The sequence below is a fragment of the Rhincodon typus genome, chromosome 6 (genome assembly GCF_021869965.1).
Source record: "Rhincodon typus isolate 14 chromosome 6, sRhiTyp1.1, whole genome shotgun sequence".
Classification (NCBI taxonomy): Eukaryota; Metazoa; Chordata; class Chondrichthyes; order Orectolobiformes; family Rhincodontidae; genus Rhincodon; species Rhincodon typus.
In genome coordinates this window covers 107,296,694-107,322,412 of record NC_063337.1, presented here as the reverse complement: position 1 = coordinate 107,322,412, position 25,719 = coordinate 107,296,694, and the positions used below count along the sequence as shown (strand labels likewise).

Here is a 25,719-nt window from a genome sequence, read left to right as displayed (position 1 = left end):
GCCTAGACCCTTCATCAGAAAAGGGTCTAGGCCCGAAACGTCAGCCTTTCTGCTCCTATGATGCTGCTTGGCCTGCTGTGTTCATCCAGCTCTGCACCTTGTTGTCTCAGAAAAATTCATCAATTGTTCTTCCAATTTCTACCCTTCCTCACCTTTACATGATCCCTTTCTGACATTTCAATTCCTTTCCTGAACTTTTCAATCTCCATTTCTGGGGACAGGCCATCTAACTAATGTTCATTTCAAGCACACCAACTCCCAGCGATATCTCATCAGCACTTCCACACAGCCTGCTTCCTCCAAGGACTCTATTCCATTCCCCCAGTTCTCAGTAGCTGTTCTGACAACCTTACCTTCCACAACTGCACTTCTGACATGATCTCTTCTTTGCTCAACTGAGGATTCCTCCAGATATGTTTCCCCTGGTTTTCAACTGTGTCCAGCCCATTTCTTGCACATTTGCCCTTGCTCCTTCCCCTCCATCCCTGAACCACAATATGGTTTCCCCTTGTCCTCACTTTCCACTTCACCAGCCTTCACAAAGGATCACTTCCTCCATTTCCATCACCTCCAGTGTGATGCCACCACCAAATACTTCCTTCTTTTCCCTCCTGGAATCCCTCTAAAATTCTGATCCACTTCTCAAACAACCTCATTATCTCATCCATTTCCAACTGCACCTTCTAATGCAACTTTTACATTCCCTTTCCTCATTTTCCACACTCCCAAACAAAACTACCTGATGAAACAGCTGTTTGATTCTGCTACTGTCAATCTAGGGGACTGTATCCACTGCTGTCAACACCATTTCTTCTGCACTGGAGAAATAAAATGCAGGCTGCTATGTGGAACAACTCCACTTAGTCTGCAAGCATGACATTGACCTTCCAGTTCCTTTTTATTCATTCGTTCTCTAACGCATCCTCCCTCAGTACTGCTATGAGATACTCCTTTAACAGTAATGCAACTCCAACCTTTTTACCTCCCTTTCTACCACACCTGAAACATCTAAAACCTGGGACATTTAGCTGCCAGTCCTGTCCCTCTTTCAGCCAAGTCTCTGTAATCACAATAATGTCATGGTTCCAAGTCATACCAAAGCTCTAAGTTCATCTACCTTGCCTATTATACTTCTTGCATTGAAACACATGCATTTCAGACCACCTCCCCTGCTCTTTCCAGCAGCGTTTCCCTGCCTGTTGTTGTTCTTAGTAATGTTTGCCTTGGATTCTACCTCTCCCTCAATTTCTGCATCTATTACCCTACTCCTCTGGGTTCCCATCCCCTGCCACACTAGTTTAAACTCTCCTCAACCACTCTGCCAAGTATCTACCCCAAGGACATCGGTGCCAGTACTGCCCAGATGTAACCCATCTAGTTTGTACACATCCCACTTCCCCCAGAACCAGTCCCAATGCTCCATGAATCTGAAAACCTACCCCTCACACCATCTTTTCAGCCACATATTCATCCTTTATAGCCTCGAGGCACTGGTAGTAATCCTGAGATAACTACCTTTGAAGTCCTACATTTTAACTTTCTTCCTAATACTATATTCTGCCTTTATATTTAAAAAGAGGATGTCATATGTTGTTAGTACCAACATGTACTATGGCCACTCCCCCTCCAGCATGTCCTGCAGCCACTCAGACATCCAGGACCCTAGCACCAGGGAGGCAACACACCATCCTGGATTCTCGTTTGTGGCCACAGAAACGCCCGTCTATTCCCTTCCCAATTGTGGGTTTTTCTAATTAGAAAGATTAATGGTTATTAGGACCTCCTGGGAGTTTGACTTCATTGACTTAGGCAGGCACAGAGAAATTTCCTGGAGTTGTACCTGAATTATTCTCAGATATGTTGCCTCTAGATTTTCTATGATTAGGGAAGGATCTGAGATGTGGGGGATGGGGGGGGGGGATGCAGATCAGTAAGATCAGAAGACCATAAAATGTAGGAACGGGAGCAGGCCATTCAATCTATTGAGTCTGCTCTGCCAATCAATGAGATCATGAATGATCCAATGATACTCAACTCCATTTTCCTGCCTTTTCCCTGTAGCCCGCATTTCCCTTACTGATTAAAAATCAATCAATCAGTCTCTCACAACTTTGAATGTACTCAAGGGATGTTGATGCTGTCACTGTTGTAAAGAATTCCATACTCACTACCCTGACAGAAGAAATTCCTCTCATTTCTGTCTTAAAATGTGTGATTCCTTATTCTGAGATTTGATCCTCTTGTCCTAGATTCTCCCACAAGGGGAAACAACCTTTGCGCATTCACCCTGTCAAGCCCCCAACAGTCTTGTATGTTTCAACCAGATTGCCTCTCATTCTTCGACATTCTAATGAGTATAGGCTGTGCCGCAGGTCGAGGCGCATGCAAGTACCCAAGTGAGCATACTTGATGAAATACATTTTCTGAAGGTCTCACATATTCATGCATAAACTTGTATCTTTTATGGAAACTAGGTGGAGACAAACTTAATTTAAGCTAATAAAATATAAATGATACATTTTGCTTTTATGTCCTGCAAGTTAAGATTGTTTGCTAACGTGTTATTTCAGGAACCAGAGAAAGGTCAAGGGTGGGGGTATGTGATTAAAGTCACCTATCCTGATTGATGATTTTGTTGTAGCTGGATACTCTGAGGAACATTTGGCTTAACATTATATTCAAACAGATGTTAAGAAGCCAGAATTCAATGTTATAGAAATCTCTAGATCTTTGTGAGCACTTTCTTCAAGATAAATAGAGAGTGTTAGCACTTGCCACTGACCATGAAATCTATACAATTAAGTTCTAGAAATAATTCCCCTTTTTTTGTAAAATGGACAGTTGAGTATCATAGATTAGCATTTCGTATGCTTTTATATTGTTGTAAAGTACCAAAATAACCTAATTGCTGCCTCAACTACCACTGTAATTGAAAACATGACGGTGTTCCCATAGAAATGGTGATGAGGTAAAATGAACTTTAAAATCAAGACAAAAAGCTTTAAAAGTCCAATGTCTAGCCAACAAGTTCCCAAATCTTATCAAAAAGTTAGATTTGTTGCAAAGTGAAAGATAGGCTGTTATTGGATATATTTTGGGTTACAATGCATATTATACCAATCATATCTAACTTCCATAAGTTGCTTAAAAGGAACCCAAGGAGAAGTCCATTTGGCATCCTCCCAGAACCTGCTAAAGTCCAAATATGAACACTACTTAGGAAATTAAAAAAAAAGTGTACACAACATCTGTTTACATATAGTACTGTTTAAGAGTGAAATCTTGAAGTGGATGAGAATTTTGACTAAGACTCCTACTATGGTTAATTTGAACACATTAGGTCAGAGTTTTCCATTTTCATCTGAATTTTTTTAATCAATGAGATTCGTGGTGGCCAGTCCATCATGCCTTAGAGCAATTTTTTCTCTTTCAATTTTCTGCCCTCCATCTCAATTATGTAAACAGATTCTTGGCAACATTCTTGGGGATGTTGGAGAGGTGAAAGCATTCACCACAGCTGCGATCTTTCAGCGTTCATGCCTTGGCACATCTTGATTGCCAAGGCGCACACCACTTCAGATGCTGCAAACCAGGAATGACCCCTCACCCTCTGATGCTAGAGCCTCTACGTTCAAGACGTGACCAAGGGGAAAGCTCTTTGCGGACAGGGACTTGGAAGTTTTGAGGGATGGTATAGTGGAGAGGGCGGTCATCCTTTTTCTAGCTAACTGCCACAGGAGGCCTTGTCACCAAACATAACCAGCTCTGGGCACAAACTGAAGCCTGGGTCAATGCTGTGTCCTGAGTGTTTGGAAGATCCAGCAATGCAGAAAGGAGGTCAAGGGTAGATGTCACCATCTTCTCTCTGGTACCTCACATTCCCAGAGCTACAACTCAGTCAAACTCTACCACTGCCATTACACACACCTCTCACCAAGGCTCATGGACTACTACATTCAAGAATACATGATCAGTGAACAGTGCTCACCTACCTTATCTTTACATACTACTAATCCTTTCTGAACTCTGATTCCTCCTCAATCACTGGGAAATCCTCACCACCTTCTCTTGCTTACACAACACTATTAACTGTTCATCCATTCACTTCCATCACACTCAGTCCCTCCCTTTATCACACTGCTAATGTCTAAACACCTTGACCTGTAGGATTGACAGGGGCCCAATCCCTAGACTCCAAGGACACGGATTCCCAAACGCTGAAAGAACCAAGTGCCTGACTGACAATGGTCGACCCCCTTAGGATGAGCCCTTTGGCTGACTGTGGTGGCATTCCCTGACTGACCATAGTCCATAGACCATAAACCATAATACAGACTGCTCCCCTTTTACTTTCACTCTTGGCCATTTGCTTCAAGCATATGCAGGGCCTGCTGCCCAAACTGCTGTCAAATGGTGCAGATGTGACATTGACATAGTATGTGCTACACAGTAACATGTCCAGCCCCTTGACAGTTTCAGTGCTCCCCTCCAAGACACACTGCCTGCTTCTTTCTTGCTGTCTTAAAAAGCAATGCAAGTCACAGAAGCTGGCAGCCTGTAACTGAAGGGTCTACATACCAAGGAAAGCAATATCTAGATAAGCTGATGATATCTGTCAAAATGACCCAGAGAGCCTGGTAGTCCATAAGTCAGTGGCTGAGAATGTGCTAAGAAAGCAATGCAGAGTAGATAGAGGCTGGTATTCTCGAAGTAAACACGCAGTGAGTGAGTGTGAAGAAAGCAAGCTCAGAACCATAAAACACATCTTGAGTGAATGCATGATATGAATATGTGACCCTGTGCACAAAGTAATTTGACAGAAGCATGTCCCTGAACTCTACAGTGTTGAAGGGTTGAGGTGTCCAAGGGCAGGCATAATGGTGTGGTGTGGCTGGTATTTTAATGCAGATTTCCATGGACAAAGGGTTAAGGATAATGGTGACCATGCTGCATGCAACTATGTTGTTGAGAAGCTACTGTATGATAGCTAAGACAAACAAACATTCTCTGAGCTGTAACTTTGATTTATGTCAGGAACTTACATAGAACAGTACAGCACAGGAACAGGCCATTCAGCCCACCATGTCTGTCCCAACTATGATCCTATTCTAAATTAATCCCATCTGTTTGCACATGGTCCATATTGCTCGGTGTCTGTCTAAATGCCTCTCAAGCTTTGTTATTGCATCTGCTTTTACCACCTGCCCTGGCAGCGCATTTCAGGCACCCTTTGTATAAAAACTTTCCCCCTCTTGCTTTAAACCTATGTCCCCAGTATTTGACATTTCCACCTCAGAAAAAGAGACTCTGACTATCTACCCTTTCCATGTCCCTCAGAATTTCATATACTTGTGTCAGGTCACCCCCTCAGCCTCCAAAGCTCAAGCAAAAACAATCCGAGTTTGTCTAATCTCTCCTTTTAGCTAATATACTCCAATCCAAGCAACATCTTGATAAACTTCTTCACCCTCGCCAAAGCTTCCATTTCCTTCCTGGAGTATGGCAACAAGAACTGGACACGGTACTCCAAATATGGTTGGCCAAAGTCTTATACAGCTGCTACATGACTTGCCAACTTTTATCCTCAATGCCCTGACCCATGAAGGCAAGCATGCCATAAGGCCTTCTTCACCACCTTATCCACTTGTGTTACCACTTTCAGGGAGCTATGGACTTGGACCCCAAGATCCCTCAGGGTCCTGCCATTTACTGTATACTTTCCTCTTGTATTTGACCTCCCAAAATGCATCAGCTCACACTTGTCTGGATTAATCCATCTGCCATTTTTCTGCCCAACTTTCTAGTTGATTTATATCCTGCCTGCATCTTTTGACGTCCTTCATATGACCCACATTTCCACCAATTTTTGTGTCATCTGCGAACTTATCAGACCATCGGCATTTTCATCCAAGTCATTTCTCCGTATAACAAAATAGAGATCTAAGCACTGATCCTTGCAGACCTCCACAGGTTACAGACCTCCAGTCAGAAAAACACCCCTGCACAACTACCTTCTGTGTTCTATGGCCAAGCCAATTTTGTATCTAACTTCCCAATTCATCATTGATTCCATGCATGATCTTCTGGACCAGCCTACTGAGGAACCTTGCCAAATGATTTAGTAAAATTCATGCAGACAACATCCACTACCTTACTCTCAATCATCTTTGCCATTTCCTTAAAAAACTCAATAAAGTTTGAGATTAGACTTCCCCTGCATAAAGCTTCACTGATTATCCCTATTTAAGTCCATTCTTCTCCAAATGTAAGTGAAATCCTGTCCCTAAGAATCTTCTCCAGTAACTTTCCTACCACTGATGTAAGGCTCACCAGCCTATAATTTCCTAGATATTTTAGAGTCATACAGTGTGGAAACAGACCCTTCAGTCCAACTAGTCCACGCTGACCATGTTCCCAAACTAACTTAGGCCCACCTGCCTGCACTAGGCCAATATCACTCCAAACCTTTACTATTCATGAATTTATTCAATTGTCTTTTAAACATTGTTACTGTATCTGCATTCACTTTCTCTGACAGAGTGGTTCATGTATGGATTGAACTACGTAAAAGAATTACCCTCATGAATTTTTTAAATCTTTCTCCTCTTACCTTAAAAATATGCTCCCTAGTTTTGAACTCCCCCACCGTAGGGAAAAGACCCTTGTCATACACCTTATCTATGCCGCTAATGATTTTATAAACGTCAATAAGGTCACTTATCAACCTACTGTCCCCCAGTGAAAGGAGTCCCAATCTTTCCTGTCTTTTTTATATCTGAAACCCTCTATTTCCAGCAACAAGGTGGTAAATCATTTCTAAGCCCTCTCCAGTTTAATAATATCCTTCCTATTGCAGGCAACCAGAACTGCACACAGTACTCCAGAAAAGGCCTCACCAACATCCTGTACAACCTCAAATGACATCCCAACTCCTATACTCAGGAGTCAAGCAATGAAGGCAACACGCTAAAAGCCTTCTTAACTACCCAGTCTACCTGAACAAAGGATTGGCTATTCTCCCATCTTCAGGGACCTCTGCTGTAGCCTAGAAGGATACAAGATCTCTGTTAAGGCCTCAGCTATCTCCTCCTTTGCCTCCTCAGAATCACAATAGATCCCGACAGGCCCTCGGGACTTACCTGCCTAAAATATCAATATACCCCTCCCTAAACTTACCATCATCCTTCTCTTTTGTGAATATCGATGTGATGTAAAAAAGGACCTCACCAACTTCCTCTGGCGCTCCATATAAATTGCCTCTTTTGACTTTGAGTGGGCCATCCCTTTCCCTAGTTACCTTCTTGCTCTTAATATAAAGTACTTTGGGATTCTCCTTAATCTTACTTGCCAAAGACATTTCATGTTCCCTTCTAGCCTTTCTTCTTTAAGTTCTTTCCTGTTTCTTTTATACTCAAGAGCCTTGTTTGACTTCTGTTTTGTAAATCTTACATACGGTTCCCTTTACTTTTTAAACTAAACTTATAACAGTTTTCATCAGCCAAGGTTCCTGAATTTTGCCATCCTTATATTTCATTCTCCGAGGAACATACTGGTCTTGAATTCTGGTCAACTGGCTTTTAAAAGACTCACATATCAGATGTTGGATTTACCTTCCAAGAACTGCCCCCAAACCATTTTTCAAATTCCCGCCTAATACTGTTGTAATTAACCTTCCCCCAGTTTAGCACTTTCACCCAAGGACCTGTCTTATCCTTTCCATAATTCTGTGAGCTTTAAGATAGTTATGATCATTGTTCCCATAATGCTCGCCCACCGAAACTTCGATTACCTGGCCAAGCTCATTTCCCAATACAACATTTAATACAGTCCCTTCCCTAGTTGGGCTGATCTGCATTTTGTTTCAAGAATCCCTCCTGAATGCATAAATAACTGTGTTATCTAAGCTCCAGGCGTTAAAGGGAATATTGAGGAAATTAAAATCACTCTCTACCATAACCCTGTTGTTTTTACATCTTTCCACGATCTGCTTACATATGTGTTCCTCTAACTCCTGCTGGCCAACAGGAGGCTGATAATATAACCTCCATCATAGTGATTGCAGCATTCTTATTGCTAAACTCTACTCATGTTCGCTAGCTGGATGAGCCCTCCAAGATGTTGTCTCTTTGTCATGCTGTGACATTCTCCTTGATCAGCAGTGCAACATCCTCCTCCATCATGCCTGAAACATCCAAACCTGGGAACATAGTTGAGAGAAGGGCAGGACTGGCAGCTCTAAGTTTCAGTAATGGCTACCACATAATAGTCCCATACTAATCCAGGCTCTGAGCTCAACAGCTTTAACTCTTATACTCCTTTCTTAAAATAAATATATTTCAGACCGCTAGTCCCACTATGGCCATTAACCTGGTCCTGTCTGTTCTTCCTATTTGACTTATTTCATTTAGCCCCTCTCTCCAAACACTCCAGATGCTGATCCACTGCTATGATCCCACACCCTTATGTCACGCTGGTTTAAACTCTCCCAACTGGCACTAGCAAACCTCCATGCCAGGATATTGGTGCCTCTCCAGTTTAGGTAGAATTGTCCTTCTTTCACAGATCCTACCTGCCCTGGAAGAGATCCCAATGATCCAGATACCTGAATCCCTCCTTCCTACACCATCTCTTTAGCCCACATTCAACTGTATTATCTTCATATTTCTGGCCTCACTACCACATGGCATAGGGGGTAATCCTGAGATTACAATCCTAGAGGGCCTGCTTTCCAACTTCCTACTTATCTCCCTAAACTCCCTTTGCAGCACCTCATCTCTCTTTCTGCAACATGGTGGCTAAGTGGTTAGCACTGCTGCCTCACAATGCCAGGGACCCAGTTCAATTTCAACCTCAGGCAACTGTCTATGGAATTTGCACAGTTCTCCCTGCATCTGCGTGGGTTTCCTCCAGGTGCTCTAGTTTCCTCTCACAGTCCAAAGATGCGCAGGTTAGGATAAGTCATGGGAAATGCAGGGTTATAGGGATGGGTGGGGTGGGGAGGGGTAGGGAAAGCTAGCTAGTTAAAGGTAGGATGTTCTTCAGAGAGTCAGTGCGGACTTGTTGGGCTGAATAGCCTATTTCCACATTGTGGGGAATTCTATGATTCTATGTCATTAGTAACAATATAGACCAAGACCTCTTCCCACTCAGAGATAGAGCCATTCTTGACCCTGGCACTAGGAGGCAAGACACCAACCTGAAGTGTTGCTCGCAGTCACAGAAATGCCTATTTGTGCTCCTGACTATACAGTCCCCTGTCAGTCTACTGTTTTCCAACACTTTAGCCCTTCCTACTGTGCAACTGTGCCAAACGAAGTGCCACTGATCTGGCCGCTGCTGCTGCTGCTGCTTTCCTCGGAGGCCATTCCCCTGCAACAGTATCCAAAACAGTGTAACTAGGTCAATTTTTCAGTCATGACATCACCTCTAGAGCTCTGCCTCTGGTTTCAGCTCCACTCCCATCACCTCTCCCACTCCCCGCTCTGGCTGACCCCACTCCTCAGGTATTTATCTGGTAGCTCCAGCCACTGCTCACTCCCAGGTTCATGCTGCTGTGCTGCGCCATCCCTGTGAAACAGCAATGTGGAGGGGAGAATTGGAAATGCCACATTAAAAAAGGTGAGTTGGAGCTGTAAAGTGATGCAAATAAAAAGGTAGCCACCACTCAATAGCAAGACTCTAAAATTGCCATTTAAGGCTTGGATTAGAAAAATTTCTCTCAATATCGAGAGACCAAATTGTTTTCTCCCCCAGTCTCATCATATTTACCCCCTTCCTTGCCATTGCTCACACAACACCAGAGGGGGGAAAATTTCCAATTAATGTTTCCCTTGGTCTGTAGTCCTGCCATCTCTAGCTGAATTTATTCTGGGCATTGTCAATGGCCTCTTACTTTCAACCATCCCTGCTGCAGTCTCCTGCCATGTGCATTATTACAGAGCTCCACCTTCCCAAGAACTGTCCAAGGTCTGAACTTTTGAAAATCTGAACATCCTACTTTAATAGCAACATCACTCTGTTACTGTCTGAAAGGAGAACTCAGAACAAAATAAGAATACATATCTTGCTCCTGAGGCTAAAACTCCATCCTCACCACAAATGTTTAATTCCACTTTGTAGCAAGGAACCTGCCTCCCTTCCCTGTTGGAAGCAGATGGATAACTGGCTATATCACACAAACATCTGCAATCTTGAGGGAATTTGACAGAGTGGATACTGAAAGAATGTTTCCTCTTATAGGAGAGACCAGAATTAGAAAACAAATTTCAAAAACAGAGTTCCACTATTTATGATTGACATGAGGAAAAATGTTTCTGAGTCTTTAGTCCAATTAATTTTCTTCCCAAGAAAGCAATGGTCACTGAATATTTAAGGCTTAGTTAGATAAACGCTTGATTGATGAGGTAGTCAAATGATATAGGGGCAGAAGGGAAAATAGTGACCACATTAGGATCTGCCATGAACTTATCAAGTAGTAGAATTAGGGCCAAATGCCCTACTCCAGCTCCTAACTCATATGTTCATATTTACATGCATATCTCAGAAACTTTGTCCTATTATGCATGCCACTTCCTCCTGCTGGCTCCCTCTAGGGGCATGACTGAGGCTGCAGAGTCAGGTCACTGTTACCCACCCACTGATCATTCCCAGCCCAGCCCAGTCAGGGAAAGGCAAATTGATGGCAAATTCTAACATAAATTTTTACATTTGTTTTTATATTCACTCATAGGACATGGGCATCGCTGGCTGGGCCAGCATTTGTTGCTTGTATCTAGTTGCCCATGACAAAGTGGTGGCGAGCTGCCTTCTTGAGCTGCTATAATCCATGTGCTGTAGGTTGACCCACAATGCCCTTATAAAAAGGGAACTCCAGAATTTTGACCCAGTGACACTGAAGGAACGACAACATATTTCCAAGTCAGGATGGTGAGTCGCTTTGAGGGGCACTTGCAGGTATTGGTGTTCCCATGTATCTGCTGCCCTTATCCTTCTAGATGGAAGTGGTCATGGGTTTGGAAGGTGCTGTCCAAGGATCTTTGGTGAATTTCTGCAGCAAATCTTGTAGTCAGTGCACACTGCTGCTACTGAGCATTGGAGGTGGACAGAGTGGATGCCGGTCGGTCAGGTGCCAGTCAAGCAAGCTGCTTTGTCCTGGATGGTGTCAGCCTTCTTGAGTGTTGTTACAGTGCACTCATTCAGACAAGTGTGGAGTATTCCATCACACTCCTCACTTGTGCATTTGTAGATGGTGGACAAAGTTTGGGGAGTTATTTGCTGCAGTATTCCTTGGCTCTCATATGCTCTTGTAGCCACAAGATGTAGCAAATCCAGTTGAGTTTCTAGCCAATGGTAACCCCCAAGATGTTGATAGTGGGGTTTCAGTGATGGTAACACCATTGAATGTCAAGGGGTAGTGGTTAAATTGTCTCATATAATTGAGATAGTCATTGCTTGGCAGTTGTAGCATAACTGTTAGTTTATTTCCTTAACATATCCTAGTAAAGCTTCACAAATTGTAAGCAATCATCACTGGGAGATAAACGCCAATTCTGGTAGACTCCCATCAATCCAGAAGGGTTTATAGCCGTATCTGTAAACATTAAAAATGTAAATGTTCAGGGATTGTGCGCAAAGGCTAGATTCAATGACCAAGATCTTCTTGTCAATGGTGTGGCTTATGTGTTTAAAGCACGTAACAACCTTTTCCTGTCTGCTGCAGCACGAAATTAATTGCTGTCCCAACTGTAGCATGGAGCCAGCAATACAGTCAGTCACAGGATTTACTGGCGATGTGCAATTCCATTGAATCCGTACCTCCTTTGATGTCTTGAACATGTCATGGGGATGGGCAGGGAGGGCAGTGAGGATGAGCAGTGCCCAGTGGTCTTGGGGTGCTGAGTACATGTGCACATTGCTGAGGGTAGGAGGTAGGCAGTGGGAAGAAGTCAGGTGTTGTAAGCAGTGCCAGATATATGGGTAAAGGCAGCTAGGGTATTTTGATACTCCTGCTATTTAAAGTGTTATGCTCAAGCAGGCTAGATGCCTCTGAAGCGTAGTCCGAAATAAATCAGTGCAAGGAACAACGCAAGTGCAGAGAACAGTCAAAGTTTACATGCTGAAAACTCCCAGTGGGACCATTGGCCTGGTGTTCCATTGGATATTTCTGGAAAACAGCAAGTTCTGGACTCAGCATAAATCAGCTCCTTGGACATTATGGTTCCATTGCTACTTTTGATAGCAAAGAACAGGTCAGTCTTTGCCACCATCAGGACCTTAAGATCTGACACGATTTTTCCTTACAGGCATTCCTGCTGGTTCATTTTTCTTTTATGATCTAGCTGATGTAATTTGGATTGAATCGCTGAGATGAGATTTTGTTTTGTAAATTTTCAAACTGTATCATATTTACATAGCTTGGCTTGGTTTATTTTGTTCGTACCAGAAGCTTTTGTTTTATTGTTAAAATCAACTCTGCAGCACTGTGTGCTTATATTTCTGTGAAAAACAACCACATTAAAATTAAAATTAAAAATAAAGAAATTATGATCTATCAAGCGAGTTTCTATTCTGTGGTAATACTAGCTGGAATCATAAGGCTGTTTATAAACTTCAAGACATTGGTCACAACAAGAATCGATTTTGACGGTATAAGTTACAAGGGCTGACATATGGGGAAGTACTCAGACAATATCACACTAATAATTGTGTTTGACCCAAGCCAGCTAGTTGCTGCTCTGGTATACATATGGAAAGTGACCAGTGATATTCAAGAATAACTACTGATTAAACCACATACTTATTTGGCATAGTTGTGTAGCTAGAGTAAGACTAGAACTTGGATACTGTAGTCCAGGCAATGGGAGGGACTCTACAAGAGTTCATACAGCACTTTGACCTTGCACATCAGAGCTAGACTCAGTCAAGTGATCACAGAGCATCTAAGGTATCAGGGTAAATTGAATTTTAATTTGTATCGCCCGAGTATAAACAATAGCAACTAATCAATTGTCCAAATACTGAAGAAACCAATGATGTGGAGGTGCTGGTGTCGGACTGGAGTGGGCAAAGTCAGAAGTTACACGACACCAGGTTATAGTCCAACAGGTTTATTTAAAATCACAAGCTTTCGAAGCGCTGCTCCTTCATCAGGTGCAGTGAGACAACAGTGCACACAGTCAAAGTTTGTAGGCAGAGAGATCAAAAGATCATACAACTTGTGTGAGTGGAGTGTCAGATGATAAGTCTCTGCAGGTGACCAGGAGTGTTAGGCAGGGAGTCAAGTGCCAATAGCTAAATAACCAGTGAAGGGATGACCTATAATTGAATTAAGTGAGACAGAGAGATAATTACAAAGTTAAAAATAAAAGGTGGTGCTGGGGACAAACCAAATGACTGGAATAACACAATAGGTCTAAATATTGCATGCCGTGGATCTAACCAAAGTAATAAAGTAACTCAAAACTATACAAACTAATTAAGGTAGAGAGATCATAACAATTTATCATCAAGGTGAAGTTCTCAAAAACAGGACAGTAAGGAAGATTGTACAGATGCAGTACAGTGTGGTGCGATCACATATAGCATGACATGAAAGCAAGATCACGATTGAGCCACCTTCATGGGTATGGAACTTGGCTATCAGTCTCTGTTCGACGATTCGGTGTTGTTGTGCATTTCGAAGTCCGCCTTGGATAATGCTTACTCAAAGATGAGTGGCCGAATGTCCTTGACCACTGAAGTGTTCCCCAACTAGGAGGGAACATCCCTGTCTGGTGATTGTTGTATGGTGTCCATTCAGCCATTGTTGTAGCGTCTGCAAGGTCTCACCAATATACTGTGCCTCACGGCATCCTTTCCTGCAATGTCTGAGGTAGACAACATTGGCATAGTCACATGAGTATCTGCACATGTGATGGTATCAGTTTCAATGATCTGACATGCCTTCAGAAGTTGCCATGACAGGGTTGTGGTTGATGTTGTCCTGAAGGCTGGGTAGTTTGCTGCAAACAATGGCCTGTTTGAGGCAGTTGTTTGAAGGCAAGAAATGGTGGTGTAGGGAAGATCTTGGCAAGATGCTCATCATCTGTGTTGTTTCTCTGCTCTGGAAATTCTGGAAAACAAAGGATACTCTACTGGTTGTATCCTGTATCGGTCTTCTGAGGAGGCGCAGGGCTTGTCGGTAGGGGATGGCTTCTTTAATAAGTTTTAGGGTGGAACCAAGAGAAGAGCGGCATTGTGAGGTTATCCATGTGATTGTAGTAGAATGGAGGTGTCCATCCTTGATGGAGATATGCATGTCCAAAAATGAGACTGATTCTGAATAGCAGTCAATGGTAAGTGTGATAGTGAGATGAAAAACTTGTTGATATCACTATGTAGTTGTTTCAGTGATTCCTCACCATGAGTCCAAAGAAAGAAAACGTTGCCAATGTATCTATAGTGTTGGTTGGAAGTCCTGCACAGCAAAGACATCTTGCTCGAACTCGTGCATGAAAATGTTGGCGTATTGGGGGTGCAAATTTGGTCCCCATGGCTGTTCTGTGTGTCTGGATGAAGAACTGATTCTCAAAAGGTGAAGACACTGCAGTCGAGGATGAAGCAGATGAGTTGTAGGATGGTGTCTGGAAATTGGCAGTTATTGGTATTGACTACTGAGGCTGTTGCAGTGATGCTATCATTGTGGAGGATGCTGGTGTAGAGTGCTGAAACGTCCACTGTGACGAGGATCATTCCTGGTTCGACTGTTCCGTGGGTGCTGTATTTCTGCAATAAATCTGTAATGTCGTGACGTAAGCTGGGGATTCCTTGTACAATGGATTTCAAGATACCCGCGACATAGCCAGAGAGTTCTCACACACGGTCCCATTGCCTGATACGATGGGACTTCAAGGTATGTTAGCTTTGTGTACCTTCGGAAGGCAGTAGAAGTTTCCTACGTGAGAAGTACATGACGATGTGCATCTGGCCTTCAAACAACTGCCAAACTTCAAACAGGCCATTGTTCACAGCAAACTACCCAGGCTTCAGGCCAACATCAACCACAAGACCACACAACCCTGTCATGGCTATCTCTGCAAGACATGTCAGATCATCGACTTGGATTCTACCATCACACATGGGAACACCACCCACCACGCACACAGCAGATACTCAGTGTTGGCTATCTCATACACTGCAGGCAAGGATGTCCTGAGGCATGATATATTGGTGAGACCATGCAGACTTCAAGATACACAGCAGAATCGCCAAGCAGAGACTGACAGCCAAGTTCTGTACCTGTGAAGATGGCCTCAATCATGATCTTGGGATTCATGTCACATTATGTGTGGCCCCACCACACAGTTCTGTATCTGTAAAATCTTCCTTCCAGTCCTGTTTTGTGAGCATCACCTTGATAAATTGTTATGATCTCTCTACCTTAGTTTGTACAGTTTTGAATTATTTATTACTTTGGTTAGACCCTTAGCATGTGACTTTTATACCTATCGTGTTATTCCAGTCATTTGGTTTGTCTCCAGCACCAACTCATTTTAAATTTTTTTTTTTGTAATTATCTCTCTGCTTCACTTAATTGGATTATAGGTCATCCAGCTGTTGACACTCGACTCACCTTGGTCACCTGCCGAATGTTATTATCTGACACTCCACTCATCAGTTTTATGATCTTTTAATTTATAGTCAGAGAGACTCTGTCTGTGTCAAAAATAAAGTTGCTGGAAAAGCTCAGCACGTCTGGCAGCATCTGTGAAGGAGAAAACAGTTAACATTTTGGGTCCAGTGACCCTTCCTCAGAACTCTGTCTGTGTGCTCTACTCTCTCACTGCACCTGACAAAAGGGGCTGCACTCTGAAAGCTTGTGATTTCAAACAAACTTGTTGGACTATAACCTGGTGTGGTGTGACTTCTGACTTTGAAGAAAAAAAATTCTGTTGGGAAGTGCTTTGTTTCTTGTCTGGATGTGAATAGCAAGGGATAAACAAAACAATTAAAAAAAAAAAAGGCCTAAAAAGTGTCATAACTAGACTGAAACTGGATACGAGTGCAGTCACATTTATTCAACAAAAGCAGTGAAGCAGACAGGATGGAAATAATGAAGGATAGTTGAAAGCCACCTCATTTAAGTAATACAATGCAATGTAATCTCAGTAAATGTTCTCTTGATTCCTAGATCAGTCCAACAGATTGGTAGTAAGCAAACATAATACCTCTGTTCAAGAAGGGGGCAGGCGGGTGGAGAGAGAGAAACCAGGGAACGATGGGCAAGCTAGCCAGACAGTCAATGGGATAATGTTGACATTTATTCCTAAACAGCTAACAAGTACTTCGAAAATCAAAGTCTGATCACGAGTCAGAATGATTTTAGTAAAAACAAAAAGGTTCTGAAGAAAAACTTGAAACATTAACCCTATTTCTCTCCCAAAAGATGCTGCTGGACCTACTGAGTTTCTCCAGCAATTTGTTATTGTTTCAGATTTCCCAGCAGCTACAGTCTTTTTTTATATTTTATTTACTGAGAGACAAAACCAAACACATATTTTTAAAAAAAAAAAGGTAAATCTTGAGAATACAAGAAATAAGAACATTCGAAACATTAAGAAGAGGAGGACATTCAGTCCTCTAAGTCTGCCCCTCCATTGAATAAAATCATGGCTAATCTGCTCCAGGCCTCAACTCCTCTTTCATAGCAGATCATAACCCTCAACTTTTCAATATCTCAAAAGTCTATCTACCTCCTCTATAAATACTTTCAATGATCTAGCTTCCATAATTCTTCCAGAGAGAAAATTCAAGTCATTTATTACCATCTGGGAGATGAAATTCCTCTGCAACTCAGTTTGAAGTGTGTTTTTGAGTTTTTAATTCTGTAACTGTATCCCCCAATTCTAGATTTCCTCACTGATGGGAACAATTTCTCAACATTTGCCCTTTCAAGCCCAGTCAGAATCTCACCCATCATTTGTCTAAATTCCCATGAATAATGTCCTAACCTTTTTTGCCATTCTTGATAAATCAACCCCTTCATTACAAGAACAAGCCAGTGAATTTCTTTTGAACTGCCTCCAATGTCAGTGTATCCTTTCTTAAATACAGTGACCAAAACTGTACGCTGTACTCCAGATGCAGTCTCACTACTTTGTGCAGTTGTAACAAGACTTCCCTATTTTGAAACTCCAAACTCTTAGCAACAAAGGACAAAATTCAATTTGACTTAATTACATGCTGCACATGCAGGCTAATGTTTTGTGTTTTATGCACAAAAACATCTGTGCTGCACATTTTTGGAGTCTCTTTCTATTTACACAATATTATGCCTTTTGATTCTTCCTATCAAAGTGCATGATCTCACGTTTTCCTTTATTAAACTCAATGTGCCAAAAAAAAAGCGTTTTTTTCCTCCACTCACAACCTATCTATACCTTCTTGGAGATTCCTTGTGACCTTATCATAGATGCACTCCATCTATTCTTGTATCATCAGCAAACTTAGATACATTATCCTCAGCACCCTCCAAGTCATTAATATAGATTGCAAATAATTGAGACTCCAGGTGTGATCCTTGTGGCGCTCATTTAGGTCTTTCCAACTTCAAAAAGCCTCATTAATCCTGATTCTCTGTCTATGTGTTAACTAATCTTCAATCCATGCAAATATATATTACCCCCAATACAGTATGTTCTTTGCTCAAGGCAGAAACAAAGAAGAGTACAAACAGGAATAGGCCCTTTGGCCCACTAAGACTGGCCTTCTAAATTAAAAATCTTTTGCCTCTGTGCAGCCTGTACCCTCCTATTCCATGTCTATTCATATATTTTTCAAGATGCTTCTTGAACATTGCTATTGTATTGGTCTCCTCCACCCACCTCTCGCACTACATTCCAAATGCACACCACCCTCTATAAAAATCACGCCTCTCATGTGTCCTTTAAACTTACCCCCTTTTACCTTAAACCTATATCCTCTAGTAATTGACATTTCTACCTTGGCAACAATAGGCTCTGGCTATTCATGCCTCTCAATTTTGTAAATTTCCGTCAGGTCTCCTCTCATCCTTTGACATTCAAGCGAAAACTCTTTGTGGCAATTTATCAAATGCCTTCTGGAAATCCAAATACACGATATCGAAAGGAAACCCCTTCATCAACTCTGCTTGCTGTATCCTCAAAAAAATTCTAGCAAATTTACTTTAGCTACTCCCTTTCTTTTTATATATTCATCACATGGTTCTTGCCATTTTATTTTCATAAACACTTTTTTTAAAAAAGGATTAGTCTTTTAAGCAATCTGCTGCTGCTTCCTTAAAAACGTCCAGCCCTCTGGCCTGATACTAATTTTCCACAGCTTTTCATGCCTTAGTTTCTGATTTGTTATTTTCATTGACCATTTTTGTCAACCACAAGTGTTTCATTCTTCTCATCGGTGTCTTTTTAAAGAATGTACTGTTAGGAAATAATCTGATTAAATGTCTGCAGATGCTCATCCACTGACCTTCCCCTTAGACAACTCTTCCATTGCCTTTAATTAAGTTGAGGAGATTGATTTGAGATCCAAATTGCTCCCCTCAAACTGTATTTGAAATTCTAGCATGTTATGTTTGCCACCTCTAATCTTAACCTTATTACACAGTGCTAGATCTAAAATAGCCTGTTCCTGGGTAGGGTCAGCATTTACTGCTGTAAGAAACAATCCCTGTCTCCAAATTTATCTTCCATGTTACCCTTGGTCATCTGATCTGTCCAGTCAATATGTAGATTAAAATGAGCCATAACAATTGTAGCGCCCTTCTTACTTGGTTCCATTATTTCCCAATTTATACCTTGTCCTACGGGGAGGCAGCTGTTCAGTGCCTATAGACAACGCTCACTTGTGCTATTGCTGATTTCCATCCAAACCAATCCCACATCATAACCTACACTACGATTCATCATTGCACTGATACCTTTCAAAGCAGTTACTAATGAGGCAAGCTGTATCTAAATTTATTAATATATCAAATTGTTTTAACTTACTATTAACCATTTACTTGACAAGATTTAATTGCTGAGGGAAGAAGTGGTTTTTTTCTGTTATTTCCTTTAATGCTGTGCCTTACATTTTTTTCCCCCTAAACAGTTGAAAAATTTAATAGAACAAGAATGTGGAGAATAAAGCAAAATAGCAGTGTCATTTTCACTGTGATTCTGCTCATTGTTTTCCAATTTAAAACAAAGCTTGTGAAGGCAATTCTTAATCTAAGAACATATTTGTACTTCACATCCCATCTCATACATCTGCCAAAAATATCTTGTTCTTCTTGGTCTGACATAAATAGACTATCCACACTTGACCGTACAAATTTCAACCTTGTTCAAACAGTTTATATTTCCCCAATTCGAATTTTATTTTTTAAAAACGTTATGGAGGATATCCTGCTCAATGGCATTCATCCTTTTATATGTTGGTCATCAAGCATGATTATTAGTGAGCAGATTGGAATTATGAATCAGATTACTGGTCTTTACCAATCTGAGTAACATTTGTATAAAAATGTACCATATAATCAGTTTTCTTTGTTGTTAATTACAAGCATCCAGTAATTATGGTTTCCACTGTCTTCATTAATGGTAACAAGCTGGGCACAGTAGGAGGAGACAAATTCTTCTCCTCTTATGAAAAAATTTATCATGTGATGTGCTAAATTTAGGAACTACATTAAATCTAAATGACTTGATTTTTTAAATTATATTTAACGTGGTCTCAAAACTATACTATAAAGCAGTAACACAACCAAGGGATTGAGATAATAAACAGAAATCACGAGAGTTGCTTAGTAATATCACATCACCCACATTGGTGTGACTATCCTGAAACTGATTTTAGTTTATAAATACTGTATGCACATAAATTTTAGCATTTCATACAATTTTCTTCTGACAAAGACAAAGTTGTCTAAACCAGCAGGCAAATAATGTGATTTAATAGGTACAATACTGTTTGACATGACCAGCAAGGGTAATTATCAACACTTATTTTATAAAAAAAAGCAAAACTTTGATTTCATGTCTCTTTTTAGTCACGTTTAAAGTTCTATATTACCAATTATATAGATTATTACTGTTTTAGAATGAGGTTGCTGGCACAGATAACAGTTTAGCTGTTTATTTGGAGTATGTGTTCCTAAGGCAGCCAGCCATTCAGGATGGCTGTCAAGAGATAACTGTGCATATACAGTGTTGTGTCCATGTACAAAAATCTCTGTGACATTGACAGGAATCTCAATTGTGCCCATATGCAGGGTCGACCCAGCACAGGTGAGAACATGAAATTGTTGCGGCATTCAATTATGGATTTTAGACTTCCCAACACTGTTTGTGGATTTTAAAATTTCCTAGGAGTCCTTAAAACAGTACAAAAAGTTTCAGAGCTCCAGTCACATGCACTGTATGCAAACTGAGTGGTGCAAATACTGGTTTGCTGCACATGTGCACTCATTGTCCCACCTAGCAGTGGTGTTGTCCATGAATGCAGCCTTATTTAAACAGTGCCTTCTGCTCAACTGGAATCTCTGTACACTTACCAGAATACCAACTTCCATTAATAAAGCAGGAGTTCACCCTGAAAAAGAAGAGAGGTTATGAGGACAAAGGGTGCTGCAATATGCCAGAAATCACCATGATTAGCATGTGTTTCAATTCAAGTTCAATTGGAGTGTGGATGCCAGGTGACAGCAAGATTCATTTTAGTTCTAATGATGTTCTGTTTGAAAGGAATATCAACAATTGCTGTCTGGATTCTTACATGAAGATTTCAGTGATGGCACTGAAAGGATTCTGACATACTATAAATCACTTTCTTCATAAGTACGTGCAGAGAAAAAGACATTGGAATAACAAACTAGATTAGGTAAGGTTACTCAGAAAACAAATTAGGGTTCCCACAAAAACCGAAAGAACTGCGGATGCTGTAAGTCAGGAACAAAAACAAAGTTGCTGGTCTGGCAGTATCTGTTTTCTCCTTCACCGAGTTAACGTTTCAAGTGCAGTGACCCTTCCTCAGAACGATTCCCATAGTTCAGGAAGATGTTGCATTAGTGGGATATCATTTTTGTACATTTATAATGTTTGCAAATATTGGCACAAACCTGAAACCTCTGATTCTAACTTATAAAGACATGTATCAGTGCATCAACAGAAAGCTGTATTATCACTGACAGATAACTTCTTAGCAGAAAAAAAGTTACTCCTCCATGCACAGTATGTTCTTGAGTAAGAGCCATTTGACCATGATACCACTCCCTACTGACCAAAATTTGTACCCAGCTCCTTTAATTGCAAAGTTGAAACCCTCAATCTGCTCTTCAGATCCTTCTGTGTTTTCACAGAACTTATTTTTGCAAATTTCTTCAACCACTACACCCAAGTCGTTCTTTTTAAGCATCTTTCCTCGTCTCTTTATTCCACAACCGGAGAGAACGTCTTAAACCACTTGGCTAGATTTTCTTCACTTTACTCCCTAAATTCTTGACATTTATCTCCTTCCCTTTAACCCTTCTTAATTTCAATCTCTTCAACAAAGCCTTCTATCAGACTTGCTAATCTGGCTTCCTGGTTTAGAATCCATTTTCCTTTCACCTATGTGTTGCTTTTAAATTTGGAGACATGGGAAGAGTGGCCACCTGTATACTGGGAGAAACTGTGAAGTAATTTCATCGGACTAGTAATCCAAAGGCTCAAGCTAATGTTCTGGTCCATCTCAGTAAAGGTGATCATCAATGTCACTTTAAAAAATCCATCTATTTCACTGATGCCCTTTAGTGAAGGATTCTGCCAGACCCTCAACAATGACTCTTAAATTACCCTCCGAAATGACCTTGTAAACCTTGATAAGGGCAATTAAGGATAGGCAACAAACATTGGCCTTGCCAAGAATATCCACATGCTGCCAAAAAAAACTTTAAAACTGACACACTGATATATCAGCATTTCTTTAAAACCCTTAAGTTCTCATCTGCATGTTAATTATGGATGAGGTGCAATATACTCTGATTAACCCCTGAGAAGACCAAAGTTCTTGTCCATCTCCCTGCCACAAATCCTTTCTCCTTGCCTCTTATTCCATGCAAGCCCCAAGCATGATATATAGTCTAGTTCAATGTAACAATCTCAGCTTCTTAGTCAGCCAAATTCCCACCAGAACCCAAGAAGAAAACCATCAGCTTTCACCTCTACAACATAGCTTGAGGCAGAGGAGGTGGGTAATTTGCTTCTGAAACTCTCATCCATGTTTTAATCAATTCTACATTCACCTATTCACATGCTCCTATTCCATTACTTTTGCAGCAATCTTACATTGTCTATGCTCTATAAATCAGGTCATTCTGCTGCAGCAGGTTCCGGACCCGAAACGTCAACTTTCCTGCTCCTCTGATGCTGCCTGACCTGCTGTGTTCCTCCAAATCCACACTTTGTTACCAGAGTAAAATTTGTTTTTACATATCTTCACAGTCTTCTTCCTATTTTTGTAAACTTTTCCAGTTTTACATTCCACTCCCATCAGTTCACCAGGCTTTGCCTCTTGTGCACCCCACCCTTTAGCCTATCATTTCAGGCATGTGCTAGCTGTTTTAGCCCCTGCCCTAAAAATTCCCACCCAAAACCATATAGTCTTTTCCCTTGCTTAAGATCTTTCTCAATTCCATCACTCTGATAAAAGCTCCCCTTCTGCTAGCTTTTTCTTTGACAGTGTATTCAGTTTTTACATAAACTTATTCCTTTTGGAAGTGCCTCAGGAAGCTTCTTTTTCCCCTAGTAATAGCACTATAATAACATGATGCAGAAAATGTTCAAGATTTTCCAGAGGCTGATTGAGTGGGACATGTCCCAGCAGCTATTCTTCTATTTTTGTTTTCTCTTTACTCTCCGTTTGAAAATTATTGTGCGACAAATTGCTAGAAATGCAAGCTAAAGTGAGCAACATATCTAATTTAATGAGATTTACGGCTAGAGAAATAAAGTTAGCAAGGACAGAGAAAGAATTAGGATAGATTTGAGTCGAGTTAGTTACAAAAAGAAAAGAAATAAGAGAGCAAAAAACAGGAAAGGTTGGCTATTTGTAAAATAGCTTTTCCCTTTCAAGGAAGGAGGATTGCAGGAACACTAATCTCATTGTTTAAAAAAGTAATTGGTGCATCAGCTTTGAATTTTGCAGCAAATATAATACACGTTAACAATGTAAATACAATGTTTGAATAATAGTACAACATTTGGCATTCTCACGGAGACTGATGAGCCCTTGCTTTTGCAAGGCAGCAGGATCAGCACACAGCATCCAAAAACTTGGGACAATTCGCAACTCAGAAGAGGTCTCACCTTCACCACAAATTATTGCATTACTTATATACAAGTGACAGCATCCACATTAAATTTTGTCAGTGTGTTCTGGCCCCAAAATAAATATCTATTATGGGTAAGCTGAAAATTGAAAATATCAAGAGTACTCAAAGTACACCAATTTGAAAACTGGCAACTGAGGTAGACAATCCTCTTTTAGTGTTGTATCAGTTGTTAGTCCAAATAGTTGTAAGAAGCTATTTAATTTCTAATTATTTTGAATCAACCTATTCAAATGAGTCTCTTAGTCAAGTAGGACTTCAATCTGGACTATCTGCCATAGAGGTAGGTACACTATCACTATATGCCCCGAGAACCTATTCGTGCTGATTACCATTAGTGCAACGCACAACCATCGAGCTCTTTAGAAAGTCCAGAGCTGTCAATCACCAGTGTGTTTTATGACCCTCAAATCGAATTTCAGACAATGTGAGCCAGCAACGGAAGGCAAACAGATGTCAGCAAACACTTAATCATCAATGAGAACCAGTGCAGGAAGACAAACTGACATCAAAAAACATTACATTCACCACTAGAACCAGAACAGAAGGGAAAACTAGCATCAAAAAAAAACACTAACATGACAGTTAACAAGTGCACATTGTGCAGAAGGGCAAATTCGATAAACATTATAAACACCCGATGAACCACAGGATATGTTGTAGATCCTAAAGTATTTCTTAACACCTACTCCAATAACGTAAATGAACGAAATTGTTGTTTTTAAGATTATATTTCTCTTACAAAGCTGAGAAAGTGCCTTTAAAGTTCAACTTGACTCTTATTACTGCAACCCTTTACCTCTTTAAGGAAACGCGTCAATTAATAGGGAAACCGTTACACACCGAGGAAAGAACACAGCAACGCAAGCACACTTCAGCTATGCAAAAGCATCTAATGTAGCATTACTGGAATAAAACGACACCATTTTAGACAGAAGCCATGCGTTGAAAATGCAAGTGTCTACAAGGTGACAGGAGATTTTGCTGTAGCGAGAAGCTAAGGAGACCCGGCGGCAGCCATGAGCAGGAACATGAAACATCAGACTTCCGCATTGGCGTATTCCTCCCCTTCTGCTATACTCATAACATTACCAAGGTACGTGACAAAACATTTCAAATTGAATATTACATGGACTGCAACAAAATATAAAAAGCACTCACGCAGGAAAGACAACGCAGCGTGTTTTACCCTGACAACATTCTACAAAGACTGACAAACACCCACTGACACCACAACTTCTCCCAACCTGACGTCAGCTGTTCCTATCTTTGGCTTCTCCTAACAAGGAGGAGATTTAATTTGTTTATCGTTAATTATTGTTAAATCTGAGAACATGAACATAAAATTTATATTTTTACTACTTTGTTGAGAATATGCACTGTAATTTATGCCATATTGTTAGAAGATAAATAGTTGAATGAAATAAAAAGCACTGCAACGAAATAGAGAGCACAGTTTAATTGCGTGCTGCAATTGAAACCACCCCACGTATGAAAATCGCCTCCTCTGAGTGCTGACATTGCAACTATTGGACATTCTTCTTGTAGCGTGAAATTTGGGAGAAAGACTCTTCAAATATTACAAAACAAAAAAAAATGAATGTACCCGAGGGAGATACAATTCTGATCGCTTTCGGCTTGTGAAATAAGGATTGACAGAATTGTCATCCAATTAACCAACTCCAAAGCTCAAAATAATAGCCAATCACAAAAGATACGCAACGAAAACAGAAATTGCTGGGGAAACTCAGCAGGTCTGGTAGCATCTGCGGGGAGAAAGCAAAGTTAACATTTCGAGTGATTACTCTCCATCAGAGCTCAAAACGTTAACTTGGTTTTCTCTCTGCACAGATGCTGCCAGAACTACTCAGTTATACCCAGTGATTTCTGTTTTTGTTTCAGACCTCCAGCATCCGCAGTTCTTTGTTTTATTTATCACAAAAGATGCGCTTCGGACCGTAATAGGAAATAGAAATGATTTGCCTTAAAGAGGGTTAAAGAGAAGAAGGCTTGCGGGGCCATCCTTCAGGCTGCCTAGACTGTGTAGATGCCACAAGGGTAGAAACTCGAGCACGGACATTCAGAGTGACACCAGTGGGAAACAGCACAGCAAAGGGCAGTGATTCTGACTTGTGGTGGCGGGGATTGGTGGTTTTGGTATCACCACATAAGCGTCGAACCAGAGACTGAATCCTTTCCTCATAAAGGGTGAGGAGACAAATGTGGGACACGTCACCTTGGCTTTCTCCATCTTGTAGTAGGCTGTTTTCTCCTGTAATGAGACCAGAGGAGGGATTGAGTGAGATAAACAAAACTGTTGGTGCTCTTACAGGTGGGGGAAGGTGTCCCAC

At 41.0% G+C, this 25,719-nt stretch overlaps 1 protein-coding gene across 8 annotated transcripts in view; it reads right to left on the bottom strand.

The window, feature by feature from the left end:
- Positions 1–25,719, bottom strand: part of LOC109916413 (phospholipid scramblase 1-like) — a 140,325-nt gene that overhangs the window by 68,965 nt on the left and 45,641 nt on the right. For 4 of the 8 annotated variants that reach the window (XM_048598384.1, XM_048598387.1, XM_048598388.1 and 1 more), the window contains exons 1-2: positions 24,530–24,640; positions 20,555–20,592 (exon numbers count right to left, since the gene is read on the bottom strand). The exons of 1 other annotated variant lie outside the window; for it this stretch is intronic. The gene's annotated coding sequence lies outside the window, so the exon portion shown is untranslated. Of the gene's footprint in view, positions 1–20,554; positions 20,593–24,211; positions 24,394–24,529; positions 24,641–25,719 lie in introns of those variants that run through there. 3 more of the 8 variants (XM_048598385.1, XM_048598383.1, XM_048598389.1) reach the window with 3 other exon arrangements.